The following is a 19,799-nucleotide window of genomic DNA, read 5'->3' as shown; positions in this document are numbered from 1 at the left end:
CAAGATTTTTTCGACGAAATATGGCTCCATTTGTGAAAATTTTGCAGTTGAAATGAAGCAATTACGAAGCTTAACCTTTTGTTCAAAATAAGGCAGTGAGTGGAAGCCAGGTGTCAACAATTTGGAGATCCTGTACATCGATGGCTGGCAAGGCTCATTGATGGCCGTCAAGAGGCATTGATGGCCGGCAAGCCACCCCTCATGGCCGGCATGTGGCCGGCAGTCTCCCACTTTGACTTGTTGTCCCTCTTTGTGTTGAACCATGTTGAAAGCATGTGTTTTATTCTGCTTTTAGTCTGTTTTAAGGTCTTGTTTTTAGTCCTTTCAGCTTTAGCAAGTTTGTTATTTTGTATTTCAGTTGTTATTGCATAAGTTTTGCTTATCGAGTTGTATGTTGTTCCGTTTATTGAGTTGTCGTCGTTTTGTTTATCGAGTTGTTGTTGTGTTGTTTATCGAGTTGTGTATTGCTTTTCATTTTAGTTGTTGGTCAGTTCATTACTCGATTAAAAACGTTGTGCCAATGCAAGTGTTTAGTTTTTAGTATCAAATTCAATCTCATTTCCATGCTAAGTGGTGCTCATGATGCGAAAATACAACACTTTTTCAAAAAAAAAAAATTGGCTTTCATTCCGATCATGGTTGTTTTTACAAAAGTGCAGTACAAGTTTTTAAAGAAAATAAAACTTGTCTGGAGTTGTACACTGTGCTAAAACTATAAACCAAAAGAAAATAAGTAAAACTAAAAAAAAAATCAGCGATGGTCGTCTTAGGCTCGAAAAAGCCCTCTTCGTTCTCTTCCTCGAAGGAAGGGACTCTGGGGCACTGTCTCCGTCAGCACTACTATCTGAACCTAGACCAAAACCTGAGCCGGTGTCATCATCGCTCTTTGCCTCAGAGTTTGCCTTGGCATCGCCTCCACTCTCAGAACCCGAGCCGACGTCATCATCTCCACTCTCAGATGACTCTGAATGCTGACTCGCTACCTCCTCAGAGTCGCTCGTCTCAGCATCATCATCACTCAGAATGGGCTCTGAAGGGCCACTCTCAGCTCGGGTGCCCCTAGCTCTGCCTTGGCCACATGCCAAAATCTGTCTCTCTCTCCTCCCTGTTACTAGAGAAGGTACTATTGGTGCGGGCGCTGCAGCTGCCGTTGGTGCCATCGGTATAGGTGAAATCTGAAGAAGACAGTTGTTGCATATCAGTTATAGCATGTGTATCAGATGCAAGCATAATATACATAATAAGTACATGCAGAAGTCAGATACAGTGTGAATACAGTATACAAGCGCAGTGTGTCAGATGTGGTCTATCGATGCAATGTATCAGAACAGTTTGGGAAGTTTTCAGTTTAAATGTCAGTGTGTCAGTGGAAATTTGATGCCTGGAATGTAAAACTAAAGAAATTACCTGAACACTGTAGAGGCTGAGCAGCGCCTCTCTCCTCTGTACCATCCCCATCAGTGAGGCTATAAGCTCGAGGACATCTTCTGTGTACTCGATCGATGCCTTTAAATACAGTTTGAATGATTAGTATCTGTAAATGAACATATCTGAAATGACATATGGAGTGCAAGTGCTAAAGTGTGGTTCATACCGGAGTCGAGCCTCAGATCCTGACAAGCTCATGAAGCCGCTGCGAGCTCAATCGGGACCTGGTAAGCATCCCCGGTGTGTCGCTAGCAAGTCAGCATGGTAGGAATCTCTGGCCAATCAACCCTCTTCCCCGCTCGAGAAGCCGCTTTGCCACGGGCCCTGCTCACTCGGGCAACTCTACACCTCGCTCTCGCAGCAGGAGCCCTCGCCTCATCATTTCTATGAACACCGATCAGGGGCAGTATCAAGTGTGTCTGGATGAAAACTGCATAGTCATCCTCCACTCGAAAGAAGTCGGGGTCCACGCCCACCATGAATTGGATGACCTCCTCAACAGATAGGCTCTTTGTAGACGGCATGGACTCTGGTAGGGCCATCGAGATAATCGGGTCGGGCAAGCCCATAATCTAGCGCACGAAGTGCTCACCCAAGAACTAAGCCCAGAAAACCGAGCCCTCAAGCAGAAAACGATAGCGGGAGATGGCCCAGGCACTGGCGAACTGTTCCCGGACCTTCGCTGGCATCAAGGTCCATGGCTGTTACATGATCTGCTAGTAGAAGTTGTACAGATTATTAGTTGCTATCAGTTGCTAAATGTGTGAAGCAGAACAGTTTCAAAGCAAAAATGACTATTTTGGATTACCTCATGGGCCGCTACCGTGTCAAAATACTGCTTGAAAAATGTGAAAGGCTCACGGGTCCTATGGCAAAGCTAACCGTCATATATCCGCGAATAGGGGACTGTCAACAGAAGCTCCTCTACAAGCTTCGGGGCGAGAGTCAGAAAGTATGCGTATACCCATAGCTATAGGATAAGTGCAGTGGTATGTGATCAGTATAGTATCGAGCAGATGCAGAAAGCACAATGTATGAACAGTGTTTGAGCAGATACAGAAATGCGAAGCAGAAAGTATGTGTTGAAATAGATGTAAAGCAGAAACTATAAAGAAAATGTAAAGTGCAAAGAGGGAATTGAGATGTGTACCTCCCAGACTCGCCAGTAGCCTCCAATCAAGTCTCCCCAAAGATGAGAGGTAGAGCTCATATATCTGTACAGCGTGGTGAGGCCAACTCCGCCCCAGTCATAGAAACGAACTCGAGGAAGGGTCACCAGGGCACTCAGCAAATGCAGGCCTATGGTATTCGACCTGTTCAAAAACAAGGTGGTACCGACGATGAACAGCAAAAAGCCCCTGGCGTACTGCTTGGTCTCCTCTATCGTCTCGGGCTCAGTCCCTCTTGATCGCTCAGCAAACCAAGTGTATCTGACCATCTCCGTCCGGTATATGGGTGGGTATGCCCCCAGCAGCTCAAACCAGGCTACCTCTCACTCCTCTATATCTGTATCGATAGGGATCAGATCACACCCTACATCTAAGCGGGTGATCATGGCAAAGTCGTAAGGAGTTATCGTCATCTCCCCTGCGGTGGAAAAGTGGAAGGAGTTGGTGGTATCCCACCACCTCTCCACCAGCACTCCTAGGAAGGAACGGCTCGCGGTGACCCGAGTCAAGCTAGAGCAAAAGAGGCCGAAGCCTTCTCGTCAATAATGTCTCAAACTCCAGCCGAGAGCTCATCATACCAGTCTCGAGCGGTCTTAGCGCCATTGCCTCTGAAGGCATGAGATTCGCCCTATGGCTGAAGATAAATGCAATCAGATGAAGACAATACATGAAATGCAATCAGATGAAGGCAGTGCATAGTTAGATATAAGGCAGTGTATGGAATACAGTCAGGTGGATCCGATACAAGGTAGTGCAGGAATTGCAAATAATGAAAGGTAAAATACATGAAAAACAGGCTACTTACCTCAATGGCAATGGCCGACAAGTGAGAATCTGGCTCCCTTAGCAAAAGGTCCTTCGGTGCACCGCAGGCGAACTTGGTGAAGCGTCTGATGCCTCCGGAAGTGGGCAATATATGTGTCTGTGGGTGATATCTCACCGGATCGAAAGGCCATACCCTCAGTGGTAGCGGCTCTGGCTCGGCCTCGGGCTCAAAGTCCGGCTCTAAGTCGGCCTTAAGGTCATCTATCGGCTCTCCTACCTCCGGCATAGGTGGAACTACTACGGAATCTTGAGAGGAGTCCCGTCGTGAGGAACCTCATCCGCCATCTGAAAATAGGTGCGAGATGGGTGAAAAGTGAAAAAGAGTGAAGAAAAAAAGTAAACTTGGAAAAAGTCAAACCCAAGGAGAGAGAAAATTGAGGAAAAAGTCAAAGCCGGGAAAAGTGCACCAAACTTGAGAGAAACTTGAGGGGAACAAGCCTAGAATGGTGGAAATGAGGAAAGAAACACCGAAATCAAATTTCAATCAATTCAAAATGAAGGGAATAAAGAGGGTTTAGCGAATCAAATTCGTGTGGGGCATTGGAAAACGCGTAGAAAGTGCAAACCTAGAGAGAAAGAGTGTCTAGAGAGAGAAGAAGGAAGTTTTCGGACAAGAGGGTGTGAGGAGATGAGCCCTAGTGGCTCATATTTAAAGACCCAAACCGAAGTGACCAAAAAATCCCCAATCTGCCATCGATGGACGGCAAGGATCATTGGTGGCCGGCACCTGGTCGGCGGCCCTCCCTTATGGCCGGCAACTTTCCTTGGGTTCTTGATGTTGTTTTGTGTCCTTGGTTTCCAAGAATTGAAGGGATTGTTCACTGTTTGGTTCGGAATGTCTCCATGGAAGCTCAAAATTATGTTTTCGGTGCGCGATGTTCATCCCTTGTCAACGTGGGTGAGGTGTATCCTTTAAATACATTGTAATTCTTTCGAGAGGTGAATCAGAAGTTGCTTTTGAGTTTGTTTTCGTCAAATCATGTTTTGATATCTTACATTGAACATGCATTTCCTATTTGTTGTTGCATGGAACATGCACTTCACTTTGTGGCATAGAATATGCATTTCACATATGTTATTGTAAGATGTGCATCTCACGGGAATTGCCTGCGTGTCTTGCATTTGCTCTTGAATTATGCATGGAATATGCATTTGTTTTGAATTACGCATAGAATATGCATTTGTCTTGAATCATGCATGGAATCTACATCCAGTTTTTCGCATAGAATATGCTCCTGTTACGAAGTATGCATAGAATTTGCTTATGCTTTTGTTTCTTGCATGGAACATGCCATTAACATTGTATCTCGATTATTTGTCTTGCATAGAGCATGCATTCTTACTGTATCGCATTTGTTAACTCTCTTTCCTACACATGTACTATATTGTATGTACGGTTCATTCAAAGGAGTTTCAGGTAAAATCATTTGTGCCCTTCGAATCACATCCTTCCGCTCTTCCTCCTCTCGTGTGAGACGCGTTAGGATTGCTCCGGTTAAAAACATTTGGGTGCGTCCCGGTGTTTACACCAACCCCTTCGATTAAAACCATTCAGGTGCGTCCCGATGTTCACACCGACCCCCTTTGGTTAAAAACATTCGAGTGCGTCCCGGTGTTCACACCACTCTCTTTGGTTAAAAAACACTTGGGTGCGTTCTGATCTTCACCACCACCCCTTCAGTTAAAAACATTCGGGTGCGTCCCAGTGTTCACACCACCCCCTTCGATTAAAAACATTCGGGTGCGTCTCGATGTTCTCAACACCCTCTTCGGTTAAAAACATTCGGGTGCGTCCCGGTGTTCACACCAACCCCTTCGGTTTAAAACCATTCGGGTGCATCCTAGTGTTCACACCGACCCTTTTTGGTTAAAAACATTAGGGTGTATCCCGGTGTTCACACCACTCTCTTCGGTTAAAAAACACTCAGGTGCATCCCGATGTTCACCACCACTCCTTCGGTTAAAAACATTCGGGTGCATCCCGGTCTTCACACCACTCTTCCTCCTCTCGCGTGAGACATGTTGGGACCCCTCCGGTCAAAAACATTTGGGTGTGTCCCGGAGTTTACACTATCCTTTTTCTCATTCCACGTGCGACGCGTTAGAATCTCGATTGAGACCTCAGGTGTGCCTGACGGTTACGTCACCCTTCACCTTTCCTACGTGACGCGTAGTTAAGCTTGCATAATTTTTTTACATACATGAAATGTAGTTTGGCTTGTGTTTCTCGCGCGTGGCACATGGTTTTCTTTTCGTGTTTGGAATTACTGTGCTTTGTTTCAGTTTGTTTAACTGTGGCATTTCTTTGCATAGCATTTGCATTTAAATATTTCATTGCACAACCTCATTACATGATCATAAGTTATGTTCTTGCATTATGCATATCATTTGCATTTTGCCCCAGAACTACACTGGTTTGATTCCTTGCAAAGGGATACGTAGGCAGCCTACGGGCATAACCGTTTTATTTTTGTTTTGATTGTTTGTCCAAGTCTTGTGGCCTTGCCAAAATGGGTCATCTCTGGGCTTTGACATTCACTCACGTCATTTCATGACTCCGAGTTCTGTCAAAGAGGGGCAACTATAGACACCCCATTTTTGACGGCCCTTCAAGACTTGGATATTTTTGCAAGTACATCCGATGACGAGTCTGTTTGCTTGCCGAGCGGTCGAAGTCCTCAGCAGAACACCACAACTTTGAGCCTTTCCATCCCTATATCCATTTTGTCTCATTTTTGGATCATGCCTTGGTCTTTCCAGCCTGCAATCTCTAGTGGCCTGCCGGCCATCCTTGGAGGCTGGGGGCTAGCACTTCTTGTCTACCGACCATTGATGTACCTTGCCGGCCATCAATGATGCCTTGCCGACCATCACTGATGGCCGGCCGGCCACCAATGTTTTATGTAGATTTTTTATGCCAATTGTGCCAGCTGTTTACACAGATGCTTGCATCTGTCTACACGTGGAGGGCTAGATCTTCTTGTATAGAATTTATGTTTTCTATATATAGGGACCCCCTCTCTCATTTTTTGAGGTTAGAAGATTTTAAACTCAAAATTTTCTCTCTCTCTTACAATTTTGTGCACACTTGCCTAGTCATATCACTGTTTTGCATACACATCCTTAACCAAAATTGATCACCTTTGAGATGAGGTCCCTTAAGGTCTTGTTGGAGCTCTTGAAGGTGGTTTTGACTTGTATTTGTGCCTAAAGTTGTGCTTGGCTTCAAGAGGTATAACACTTGTCTTTTAACTTGTTTTAGTACACTTGTTTCTCAATCTTTTCCCACTATTTTTGGGCCCTTTTTGAGCTGTAAAAATCTATGTTTTAATGGGCTGAAATTGGTGTTTTAAGCCATTTAAGGTTAGGGGGGTGTCTCACCCTTCTTTATTCCTTGCTTCTAAGGCTTTTGCACCTTTGTTTCCCACTTTCAAACCAACTTTTTTTGGGCTTTTAACCATTGAATTTTAGAGTATTTTAAGTGGCAAAAAACATATTTTGAAGTCCAAAATTGAAGGGGTTAGCCTCCCCTCCTTATGTCTTGTTTGCTTGCCTAGTTAACTCCATATGTTAGCATAATTTTCTAGCTTTTTGTAGCTATATTCCAGCATGTTTTTGCCTTTATTTTAGACTACTTTAGCTTTCTTTTGGGCTGTTTGGGTCAGTTGAGTCTTGTTTTCCATGCTTCTAGTGTAATAGTCCTCACAAGCTTGGTGTTTTAGGCCATTAGACACCCATTGTTTGAGTCGATTGCATGTTTTAGTGTTTTTCTCACTTTATATCAGCACCTATAATCTCTGCAACTTCCACATTTCTTCACTCTTTATTTACTTTGAGGGTTCTTTCAACCTTGGGATTCTTTAAGCTTGAGATTGAGGTCCATGCTTAATGGTTTATTCCTCTTTTGAGGGTTCATTACCAAAGGCATGAAACTTCTCTCATGCCTTAAACCACCCCTTGGTTGACACTTCTTTTCGCTTTAGAAAACCCTCACCAATGGACTTAATTGACTAAGTAATGGTTGGTAATTGAAATAAGTAAATAAAAGTGGCAAGTAAAATTGTGCATGATAAGCATTTGTTTGTGTTGCATGTGTTCAATCTGACGTTAATTGAACACGTGGAACTTGGACCATTTCATACTTGTTAGTGATGAAATGATCCAAGTCTCCAAGGTCAACTTCTTCCCTTGATTTTTCATGAAAGGGAGGAGGTTTGTGTCTTATATTGCATTTATTGAGCTTGCACATCTTGAATCACAAGCCATCATGCAATGAAATTGCTTGGATTGGTGGTTTGTGGCTTAAGTTCACAACTCCTTGGATTTATTCATGAAAATAAGGGGTGAATTGTGCAAACAATCTTTGGAAATATCCTCTTTTTGCTTTGTTTATACTCTATTGCAACAAGATGATCCAGTGCATCAGTGGCCGATAGACCATCATCCATGGCCGGCAAGCCACTTCCATGGCCAGCAGGTGGCCGATAGTCTCTGCCAGTGGCCGACTGGCCATTGATGCAAACCTCATCTGAATGTTGGTAAGATGGAGCAAAATGGTTCTAGAAGTGTTCAACTCTGCAAACAGAGGCTTTCGAGAGCAAAACGGAGGTCTTTTCGGGTGGTATCCAAGCATGTGTATCCTCCATTTCCCGAGGTGAAGTAGTGGCAACGTAGTTATAGGTTTTAATTGCTTAGTTTACTTACATTTGTATTGTAACTTAATTAGTTAGCTTACTAGTTAGTTCATTCAAGTGATGTAATAATTAGTTAATTAGTTTAGCTAGTTATTCATTTAGTTTGTAATAATTAGCTTCATTAGCTTAGCCCTAATTAGTTGCTAGTTAGCTTAGCTATTATTCATTCGGACTCTCCTTCGTGAGAGCATGATGTAATAATATGTATTTCTTCTAGCCCCACGTCTTTCTCCCTTTTATTTACCCACTTTTGATGGTTAGATTAGGGACATGTTTCAATTAGCATACCTTATGCTTGCATTAATTCATTTTGTCTTACATGCACTGAGACTCAGCTCATCATTCAAACTGCATTGTCATTTCAATACTTCGATGAATACGTGTTTAGACTGCATGTCTTTAATTGATTCACATGACATATTAGTAACCGAGCCTATTAGTTGCATTTTCGCAAGTGTTGCATTAGTCATTTTGCATAGATAGGAATCAAGCATATTTTTCTAACTCATATCTTCTTAGCTTGGAGTACTATGTGAGTTTTTAGTGCTTTAGCATACTTGCATGAATGTGAGTGATTGCCATGTCTAGCATACTTGCCATGAGGCTAAATGCTTATTTGATAAACTACTTGAATGCCTGTAGATGAAGGCTTGTTGCTTGAATTGGAACGATTCAATAAATGTACGTTTTAAGCCCACTATGTCTAATGGAAAATCAGTTTTAAGCCCACTATATTTGGTGGAAAATTCACAAATTTTAAGCCCACTTGAGGTGGCAAATTCAAAGCCTTTTCTCAAAACAAACATGAAATTGAATTGTTCCAATTTGAGCAAACTAGTCTATGCTTGCTTGTGCACATCACATAGTAAAACTAGTTTAATAACCGGAACAAGAGCATAATGTACATAAAAATCATATCATGATTAGTAGAGGCCAATCTTTGATTGGGCGAGCGAGGGTGCTCAATTCATGACCTTCCCCTCTCATACCCAAGTTCCCAAGCCGAGGCAATTTTGGTGATGGCGGACATGTGGCCTTTGGCACGAGTCATGGGTTTCCTAAATTTTTCAAAAAAAAAAAAAAAAAAATTTAGGTGGCGACTCTATATCTGGCAAAGCAGTCCAATTTTGGCGTTTTTTATTCAAAATCGATTTTTCAAAATGATTTGCCAGATTTGGACTCTTTGGTGTTTATCAATTTCACATTGCACTTGTGAGATTAGATTCAAAACCATGGGAGTCCGAACTGTAGGGCTTCTTTTCGAGTTTCCGAAAAGGGGCGAGAAATAGCCGAGCTACACTTACATCAATACTTTTCCACTGTCATTGATTTCCACACCCATAGTTTATCATACATTCATTTTATTCATTCATCATTTGTATTTGTGCCCCAACCCAACTTTTGGTCTATCCCAACCCGATTACATGTCTATTCATCCATAACGCTTACCAACATTCCTCTTATCAGATACATATGCCTTTCCAACTACACCCAACATATTAAATGAAATAATCAAATTAATTCATTTGCTTTTATTTAGTTTGGGTAGGTGTTTCCACCAAACAACAATAAATTTGTTCACATGTTAAAACCACAACTGAAGCAGTACGTGTTTCCACCTACCACCAACTTATTAATGAGTAGGGGTTTAAGGAAATTTAACATTTACAACTAACCACTATTCAAGTTTGCAACCAGTGTTGTTTCCTTTGCATTTGGGTTTGTTTCTGCGTCCATATATTCTTCGTGAACCTGCGAAAACAAAGTTGGACTCAATCAAGAACCGTCACACGTATGGATGAACACCACAGTAAACGCGGTCATGGAAAATCAGTTGCAATGGGTGAGAGCTCTCAACTGAAGTCACCAGAATTGGATTATGCAGGTGGGTTTATCGATTCCTTCAGTGATCGACGTTTCTTTGAAATAGGGTTCCCACTGTGTTGTTTTGAACCTCTACGAGATTACAATTGCACCCCAATAGAAGATGGTAGACTGGGAAAATATTTTGGAATTGCAGTTTCACTATTTGCCAAACGAGTTCAATGTGAACACCACTGTCGATGTTTTTTTCTCAAGGTTACTAAAGCCCGATCAGTTGAAATGCAGAGGCAATAGAGGATCCTGCACTGATGTTGGACCCTGACCTTTCAGATTACTCCGACTCAAAGGTTGGTGATTTGAGCAAGGATTACGAGAGCTAGAGATGTGTATGACATAGTAAGTGTAGTGTTGTAAGATGCCGTGTTGGTACGTAATGACTTAGAAAGTAACAAACCGTCAAACTGTGCTCACCATCTCAACTGTGCATGCGTTAATGTTTTCATAATTTACGCTTTCATGAAGGTATTTTTTTTGTCAATGTCATTGACCGAAATCAGACAAGGTATTTTGTTGGTACGATGACGAGGTAATTTTTTTTTTCAATGTCATTGACCGAAATTAGAAGCTATCATTAATCTATGTTTTTCCATGAGCTCATTCGTTGAATATGGACAATAAGGTTTACTTATCAGATGCATTGAATGAAATCACAAGCTGTAATTGCAATAAAAAAGTGTGCACGACCAGCCAATGGTCTCATACACTCTAATATCAATATGGGCAAAAATGTTTTGTTTTTTCAAACACAACAGTTGTATGAAAGCATATGCCATGTGGTTAACCTGTGCATTAGCATTTTGAACAACATCATGCTTGTGTCATTCGTTCAATATTTGCCCATGATTTTCTTCATCCACTTTATTGAATGAAATCACAAGCTACTAGTAGCCAAACAAAGTACCATGGGCAAATAGTAAGACACAGATGATATGAACTGCATAGCTTGTATTGGACACAGCAAATAGTAAAACTATTTTCCATATGAACAACATTATGTGAACACAAATCCCATAAGCAAAATTAAGTGTTTCAACGCCAAAACTCCACCATGCCTATCAGGCAGTGGTTGTGTGCTTCCGTGTGTGGTGGACTGTCCCTGATGTTCTGTGAATGGTAGTCCAACATAACTCATGTATGCACTAATATGCTTTGATGGAAAGTCAATGGGGTAGGGATTACAGTAACAATATGGGCTGCAACTATAGTGTGTGCGAGGGGCAACTACAACCTATGGGCTATGAAGCACTGATACTTCAAAAAGGGAGACGTATCCATATCAGATACTTATTGGATACCGATACTCCTTGGATACTCATGGATACGTATCGGATACTTCTTAAAAGTATCGGATACTTGTTAATGATTGTTATTAATGTTGGAATATCAGATACTTAATTTTGAAGTATCAGATACTCAAAGTCACATATTACTTGTAATGCTTTGTTTACTTATTTGGTGAGAGGAATATAGTGAGAGTTAAAGTAATAAAATTTGTCAAATTGATGTATCCTTATTGGCTCTCTCACTTCTATCTCGCTCTCTCAATCTCTTACGTTTCTTCTCTCTGCTCTCATTCTTTTTATGGTATTGGCATTTAAGGATGATATTTAATTTGCATTTGCATTTGATTTTGCTTTTAGTTTTGGATGTTTTTGTGAATGGTTGAAGCTCTTAGCTTAATAGGAATCCCTCTATTTATTTATTAATTTGCTTTACATTTTATTTTCATGCATATTACATTATTAAAATTATAAAAAATATAATTTTTTTTTAAAAAAACGTATCGCCACCATACCCATATCTTAGCCTGTTGGGGTGCAAGCGTTATAACACCCAATGGTTTGGCGATTTCCACTTCTTACAACCAACACATGGTTGTCACAAACAAGTTGGCCACTCAATTTCAATATATATTGAGTGGCCAACTGCACATGTATGAAGGAATTGGTGAAGTGCAAGTATATTAATGTGTATGAAACAATTGGATAATCGCATACAAACATAGGAATTGGTAAACTGCAAGTATTTTAAAGTGTATGCAACAAAAATTATACCCTAACTATAGGAACATTGTGTTATGCGTGACAAGCAACGAATGTATGTGTGGTCCATTTAAGCATTATCTGCAACAGTACTATGTCATTAAATTGATGACACATATTGAATGCAAATAATTTAGTTGGGCGCACAATTGCCCAACTAGTGGTCACAAATGAGCATGGTAGGGTGTAGGTGCAATATGTTCTGCCCAAACATTGAACGGACTACAGCCATATCATCCAACCATGCACCCGCATGCCGTGCAAACTACATATGGAAAATGTACCGTAACAAACTTAGAATGACCTACTCATTCATTTATATTGACAATTGTTTAATGCATATTTGGTGAGTTACCTCACGCATGTTGATAGGCTCATCCACAATCCCTTTACATTGTTTGATCCAATCATGCCTAATCTGTTCATCAAAACAAAACAAAATCAACTGAGTTGTTCCCATCATGTTTGGAACAAAAAAAGTAAAACACCAAGTACTTACCATTAACATGATGCGGGAAAAACATGGCCAACGAGACCAGGAAAGAACTTGTCCACAAAGTTAGACCCTTTTCAGTTGCACCCATCACAGAAGCAGTTGCACTAACATGGTCAACATAAATATGTTTTCCCCTAAAATGATGTGTACCACCTATGCATATATGTGTAAAGTGTAATGGTAACCAAAATTCTCTGTCTCCCTCTCCCTCCCCCACACACACAATATGGACTATCTTCAAAATCAAAAAAACTTAAAATATTTTGGTTGCGCCCCCACTACTGCAACTTATGAAATATAAGAAAACTGACATGATACAAATTCATGGATATTCAGTGGGATGTAAATTGGGTACACGTATATTCTGGGAGGGGTTCAATTGTTTTCATTTGCCATTTACACATTTCATCAGACAACTAACGCACATAGAAAAAGGGGACTTCAGACACAAGGGCCATGTACTTGAATGTCAACAATGGTGAAGGTCAGAGAGACGGACAGTTTGATAGTGAAGGATGGATTACCTTCAAATACAAAGGGTTGCTTTCAATTTGGACTTGAAACGTCACCTTGGAGCTCAGCAATAAAGTAAGGAGAGAGATGCCGACAGCGTAGGGTTAGGGTATCGAAAGGAGATTAGTGAATGGAAAAGACGAGAGAGTAGAGGAAAGGAGGACGGCCGCGTGACAGCCACAGAAATGCGCAGAGCTATGTAAATACTGAACATGGTGGAAGGGGATGAATAAGTGAAAACGAGGTCATTCCGTTTATTACAAGGTGCAATGCCCATGTTACAGTAATAACGTGTAACCTGTCCAACACCCTTGTATATGTCTTCGGTTTAATTTTTTTAAAATTGAGTTTCTCGCTTTTTGTATTATTTGGTTTTTCGATAATATTATCAAGACTATAGTTTGGGTTTTACATTTGCAGATGCATCTTACTTAAATGTATGTAGGAAGTAATTTACATGTCATAAGTCTGGTGAAGAAATAAAGGAATACGCATGACAACCCAAAAAAAAGTATTCAATTTTCTTTATTGTTTTGTATTTTTGTTAATTTTGTAATGATTTTTTTGACGTAAAAAATCCCATAAATTTGTAAGTGTGTGTATATTACATGTATATGCACATTTGATAAACAACTTCTTGTCTATTTTTTGTAACAGGAAAATCCTTTAACTATCCCGCATGTCCAATGCAGCGCCCATTGCAAAGATGAACATAGTGTCATGTTGTCCGATCCGAGTTAGCAGACTCGAACTTGCGAACTTGCCCCGCCCCCCCAAGACAGGCTCCACTTTAGTCATGACGTAGGCAACGAGAGAGCATTGAACCCACACCAAGTGTTATGGTAACAACAACTTCAACCTAACCTCCTCACAAACTACACAACGGCCAGTAGGTTGGGCGAAAAAGTTTCGCTGTTGGAAGCTAAGGTCTTAACCCCCACCCGTTTACCAAGAGCGATATAGCCTTGGGTTTTTATGCACAGCTTCAAAGATGAAAAAAGAAACGGTGCTCAATTATGTACGACCCAACCCCGTTTGTTTGTACAGGTAAGTTAGGTGGGATTGTTAGTGATGGAATTATTAGTCAGGAGATTGGTACTGATGGGACTAAAACAAATATTGTTAGGGTTTAGTAACCACTGCCCTAGCAGAAACACAATATTTGTGGATTCGCAATACCTTGGGATTATGATACCCTCCATAGATAGGATTAGTAGTCCCCCATAGGAGATGGTATTAGAAACCAATCCCTTCGATTTACAGGTAGATTTGCTGGTTTGGCCCCTGTTATCCTATGTAATTTAGTTACTGTACTTCCTTAGTAATGAATTTTCTGTATCAGCTTATTTATAATTATGCCATCGATATGTCCTGTACTATACCAAAATACTTTACGCCTCATTTCACATGTAACAGTTTTACTGTAACAACCCAAAAATCACTAAAAACCACCCACAAGCCTAGTAATATGTATAATAACCAAATTTAATAGTATAATAATATGTATACCAAAGTAAATTATATTTGTACAGTATCACGTGGTACCTATCACTCTTATCTATGAAAACAAAATTAACTATTACTAGTCCACTGGTTATCAGTATAAATAAGTATTTTGTTATAATTCTCTCGCTAATAGTCTCCCTACATCCACAATGGATGTGTTAATGTATTTGTTAGTGTCACCTGTTAATTTTTGGCCAACAAAGTTTCTTGGTTAGCGTTTTACCCTTCGAGGAGAGAAAGGAAACTGCTGTGGGAAGTCCTACCGGACATCCGGCCGAAAGTCCCCCCCGACGCCCCGCCGAAAGTCCACCCCAACGTCCGGACCCTTCAATAAAATAAAAACAAAACAAAAAAAAAAATTGGGCCTGATCGGTAAATCGACCAGACACCGACCGATGAATTGCAATTTTTTTTTTTGGGGCTTTTTTACTTGTTCGGATTTTTTTCCTGCCTTCAAATTTTTTATTAAATGAAATTAATTATTTACTTTATTTATTACATATATATAATTATAGTTTTTGTAAGACACAGACCTTAATACACCCCTTAAGACATCTATTGTATCACCATTCACACACTACATGTTGTGGACTGTGTGGAAAGTGAAATTTTAGCCTACTTTACGCTAGGCCTCATTTGGGAACCTTTTTTTTTTTTTTTTTTGTAACTTTTTGGCTTTTTGGTTAAAATATGACGTTAAAAAAACTAGTATGTTTGGGATGACAAAAAATAGAGAGAATGGAATCTTTGACTTTTTAGTATAGGTTGTTGGTTTTTTGGTTTTTTTTTAGTGACTTTTTGACTAAAACAGCCACTTGCCTAATGAGGATTAACAAAAAAAAAAAAACAAAATAAGCTAAAATAACTAATAAGATAAAATGTTACATCAAACCTATAATCAGTTCACTTTTGCTCTCACAAACATCATATCCAACTATAAAAAAATCTAGTTATCTTCCGAAACACAAAATTTTAATCTATAAATATTAAAAACCTAAAATAACCTACTAAAATAGCAACTTTCTAAACACCCACAAAATGTATAATGTAGTGTCACGTACGTTTCCGTTTCCCTCCCAAATTTGGAACAAAAACCAAAGTTCGCAAACAAAGCCTGTGAAATCCCACCAAGACAGTACTATTCATCATGACCCACTGGTAGTAGCCTTTCTAATCTCACCAACTCATTTCCATATAGAATTTCGGTGACTTGCTCTCCCTCCTCTCTCCATTTGGGTTTTGTTGTCCATCTTTTCTCTCTCTCTCTCTCTCTCTCTCTCTTTCTCTATTTCGAATGTGCTAGCTCGCCGACGGTAACACTCACCATTTTCTTTGGTATGTGTATGTCTGTCTCTTTTTTCTTTGGGAGCACATTATTATTATGACTCTGCTGTGTTCCACTCGCGCGACACATATTTTTGTAAAATATGATACTGTTCGACGTTAGTTCGTTGAAACCATATGTACAATTAGGTATACCAAATACACGGGTGACAAACTGATATTGTGATTGACGAGTTCCATAGTGATTATAACTGCTGAATGAACGGTGTTGGTTGAGTAGTGTAGGCGGTTTTTATTTCTCTGCATGAATGTAAGTTGGGTGTGGCTGCTCTTGGGTTGAATGTCTGATGTGGCCCTGTTTAAAGTGTTTGTATTGTTTGTTTATTTCTGTCTTCGTTGCAAAATTTCCTGTTGGTTGTTTGTCCAAAAGCCTTCGCGAAGGTGGTGCCAAATGACTAGGCATTCTCATCGGTGCAAACGAAGTTGTAGTCATATTATGGTGTTTTGCTTTCATACTTGTTGCACTTCAACTTCTTTATTGGTGTAATGTCATGCAAATTTTCTATATTGATGTTGCTTCATGCATTTTTTGGTGTTACTAACTAACCTCATGCACTAACCCAAATAGACTACGTCCAGGCACGGAGGCACGTCCAGCCTAGAGGGGGTCATGTACCCCTAACTTTTTGGATAACTCTGCCTTTGTTGTCAACAACTATTAACAGGAATGTAAACCTTTCTGCACTTGTTTGGAAAATTATATATCGTAACATTTGTTGGCCTTCTATGCGAAAATGTGTAAAAATTGGAAAGTTATGCATGTTTTTCGTGTTTGGCTTCGGCCAAAATTGTCAGAGTGACCCCCCACATGTTGAAGCACTTGTATGTCTCTCATCGTAACTCCGTTTCACCCAATGTTTGCGTCGTTGGATTATGGTATAATGGCATAGTTTTCATTCTAGGCCCCACAAGCCTTCATTAAATCAAAATTTGTAATACCACCGGACCACGGCAATTTCGGAACATAAAAATATTTTTTCCTATCTGTAAAGACTTTAAAATTTTTGTACATAAACTCACGTGTTCAAACCCTCGTATCTCCCTGCATGTCTAACCCTAATTAATGTCATGTCTATGTCGTTGGATTGACCTCATATCATTTTGCATTACACCAGGTGTACACCTTATTCAACCTGTTGTTGCATGAAGTTGGAGCTCTCTGTACCTGGCCACTATTAAGATTTTGTACAATTGATTTATTACTTCATTTTTTTGTTGGCTGCTGTAACAACAATATTCGTGGCAGCGGAGATGCAATCAATGATGCTCTAGTTTGCTGAGAAAAAGAATTATTACCTGCTTGCAAGTAGCCAACCGAAAGACTATAACGCCACTGCTTGGGGCCCCCAATTAGGCTGACAAATTGGGTCCAAGGAAAAACATTATAACGCCAACGTAACTCTGGTAATGAGTTCAGTCTTTAATTTATGCCTCACTTGCTCAAATAAAGCTTCAGCATTATATGTGCAAGCATTGAAGTGGTGATTAGTATTTATATGAGATTACCATAAAACGAGTACAAAATATGGCCAATTGATATTCTTGAAATAGTGGCATGCAATAGGTTCATAAATTAACAACAACATATCATAATTGAACAATAAACGACGAGTACAACTCGTAGAATGTAAATACAACTGAATGGTCAGTTCATTGTAAGTTGTTCAAAGTGAAATTTGTTTTCTATAAATTGTGATTAATGTTTTTTGTGCATCTTTATAAATATTACGTGAAATACTTCGCTGGAATTATCTAATTGGATATGGTTGGTATGTTAGACAATGCGAAGCAAATGTGAGTTTATGTCCTTCAATAATTCATACGATTCGGTTTGCAAAGATATGTTTCCTGTACCTACTAAATTCCACGATGTCTTCATGTAGGACAAATTGTGGCGGTATGTACTGTAATCAGGAGGTTGTGTGATTTGATTTTCATACAATTTGGATAGCCTCAATTTTCACCATGAAAGTTATGAATTTCGTCTAATTGATTAAAACTCTATCCATTTCTTATCAGAATATAGAATATGTGCACATACGGCACACGTCGCGTATTCTGCTGAAAGAAATTGTGAAATTCGTAAATTAGTGACTTATATTAAACCACTTCAGTTAATAATTTCCTGTCACAATGACAAACGACATTAGCAATTTTACCAAAATGACACAACTTTTGAAATGACAAGACAAAATTGACTGGCTTTAAAGTTAACCGACGAACATGACAGAATGCACAAAATGTACATACCACCGATATAATTTGGTTTTCAATATAATTTCAATTATTTGATATTTGTTACAGGGAAAGGAAAACATTGAAGACAAGTGGCGAAGGTTCACAAATAAAAACGGCTAACAGTATCGATCCCCCTCGTCGAAAACGGCTAGTTGGACCATTTCTTTTTTACAGGTTCGATCCGTCTCCTTGAAAGCGGCTCACAGTATCAATCCCTCTCATCGGAAATGGCTAATAGTAATTTGCACAATCATGCATTACATATTTTGTACTCACAGATTGCACCTATGAAAATTTCGCTTTGTATTAGCACTTCAAAAAATTAAGATTTTAGAAACCAAAAATAAAGGCCAAAATTATTTTTTAGAGACCTAATATTGTTGTTGTGAAAAGTGTGGTTATTATATTTTTAGCAACGAAAATTGGACATTAGTGATGAATTATTATCTTTTTTGGACCAAATTTTGTTGTCTCACAAAATAAACCATTTTTAGACCAAATTATTTTGTCCTTACAAGTGTATTTATTTGTGTCATTTTCAAAATTTTGTCAGTAAAAGCCTTATTTTTTACTTTTTAAGACAACGTTTTAGTGACTATCCTCATGACGATAGAAATTGGTCCATAAATGTTAATAGTTGCGATATGTGTATATAAATGTATATATATGTATTCATATCTAACATATACTTATGCCGAAATTGACATTGGTTGCAGCCAGCAACAATTCAAGAAAATACAAGAAGCAGACAACCCCAGAGCCAAAATGGTTAGTGTGTAGAGATGTACTAAGTACAGTACACTAATGGAAACACGTGACTGCTATAATAGCAAAGTATGGACTTCTATTCCATGGGCACACTAGTCATGTGCTTCTGTTGTGTAACATTCAGCAATTTCCGGCAGTCATAGATGACATTTCACATGTTCTTATAAACTCTGATTATTTGTAAAAGTCCATGTCCATTTTTATTTCAATTATGTGCGAAATTTTTATTTGTATGTGCAATAATATGTAAATACCACAAAATGCACACACATTGCGAGTGATACAACTTGTAGTGACAATCATTTTGGACTTATAGTTGCTATTTGTCCTGTATGTGCGTCACTTTGGTGTAACACTTATAGAGAAGAAAGGATATTGGGGACAGGTGGAAGGAACTCCCCAGTGATGAGAAGAAGAGGTTTCAAGACATGGCTAAGGCAAGTGCCAAGGAACTGGGCAAAAAAGTTGCACGTGCACCGAAATCTGTAAAGGTAATTCCCTACTTAAGGTTTTGATAACTGCATTTGGAGAGGATCTGCTATCGACACATTGTTGGTTCTATTTTTGTATTAATGTTCACATTAATAACATTGTAGAGTAAAATGCAAGTCCGCATATCATTGAAGCCAATTGTTGATATCGTTAATCGGTGTAACGAAGCACAGAAACAGACAGTCATTGATATTGGGTTCGGTGGCCTCCTGGGGATAAAGTGTACCCGTATAGATCACGACTTGTGCCAATGGTTGGTACAGAACTTCGATCCCGACACTAGTTCATTGAATGTTCATGGGTGTCACCTCAAGCTCACCTCTGAGGAAGTTCATGTTTTATTGGGTATACGGTCAGAAGGCAATGATGTGCAGTTGACTGGTTCAATAGACGCATATCC

Source organism: Camellia sinensis, chromosome 3 (assembly GCF_055761805.1).
Source record: "Camellia sinensis isolate YWXY chromosome 3, ASM5576180v1, whole genome shotgun sequence".
In the NCBI taxonomy this organism is placed as follows: Eukaryota; Viridiplantae; Streptophyta; class Magnoliopsida; order Ericales; family Theaceae; genus Camellia; species Camellia sinensis.
This window is presented reverse-complemented; position numbering follows the sequence as displayed.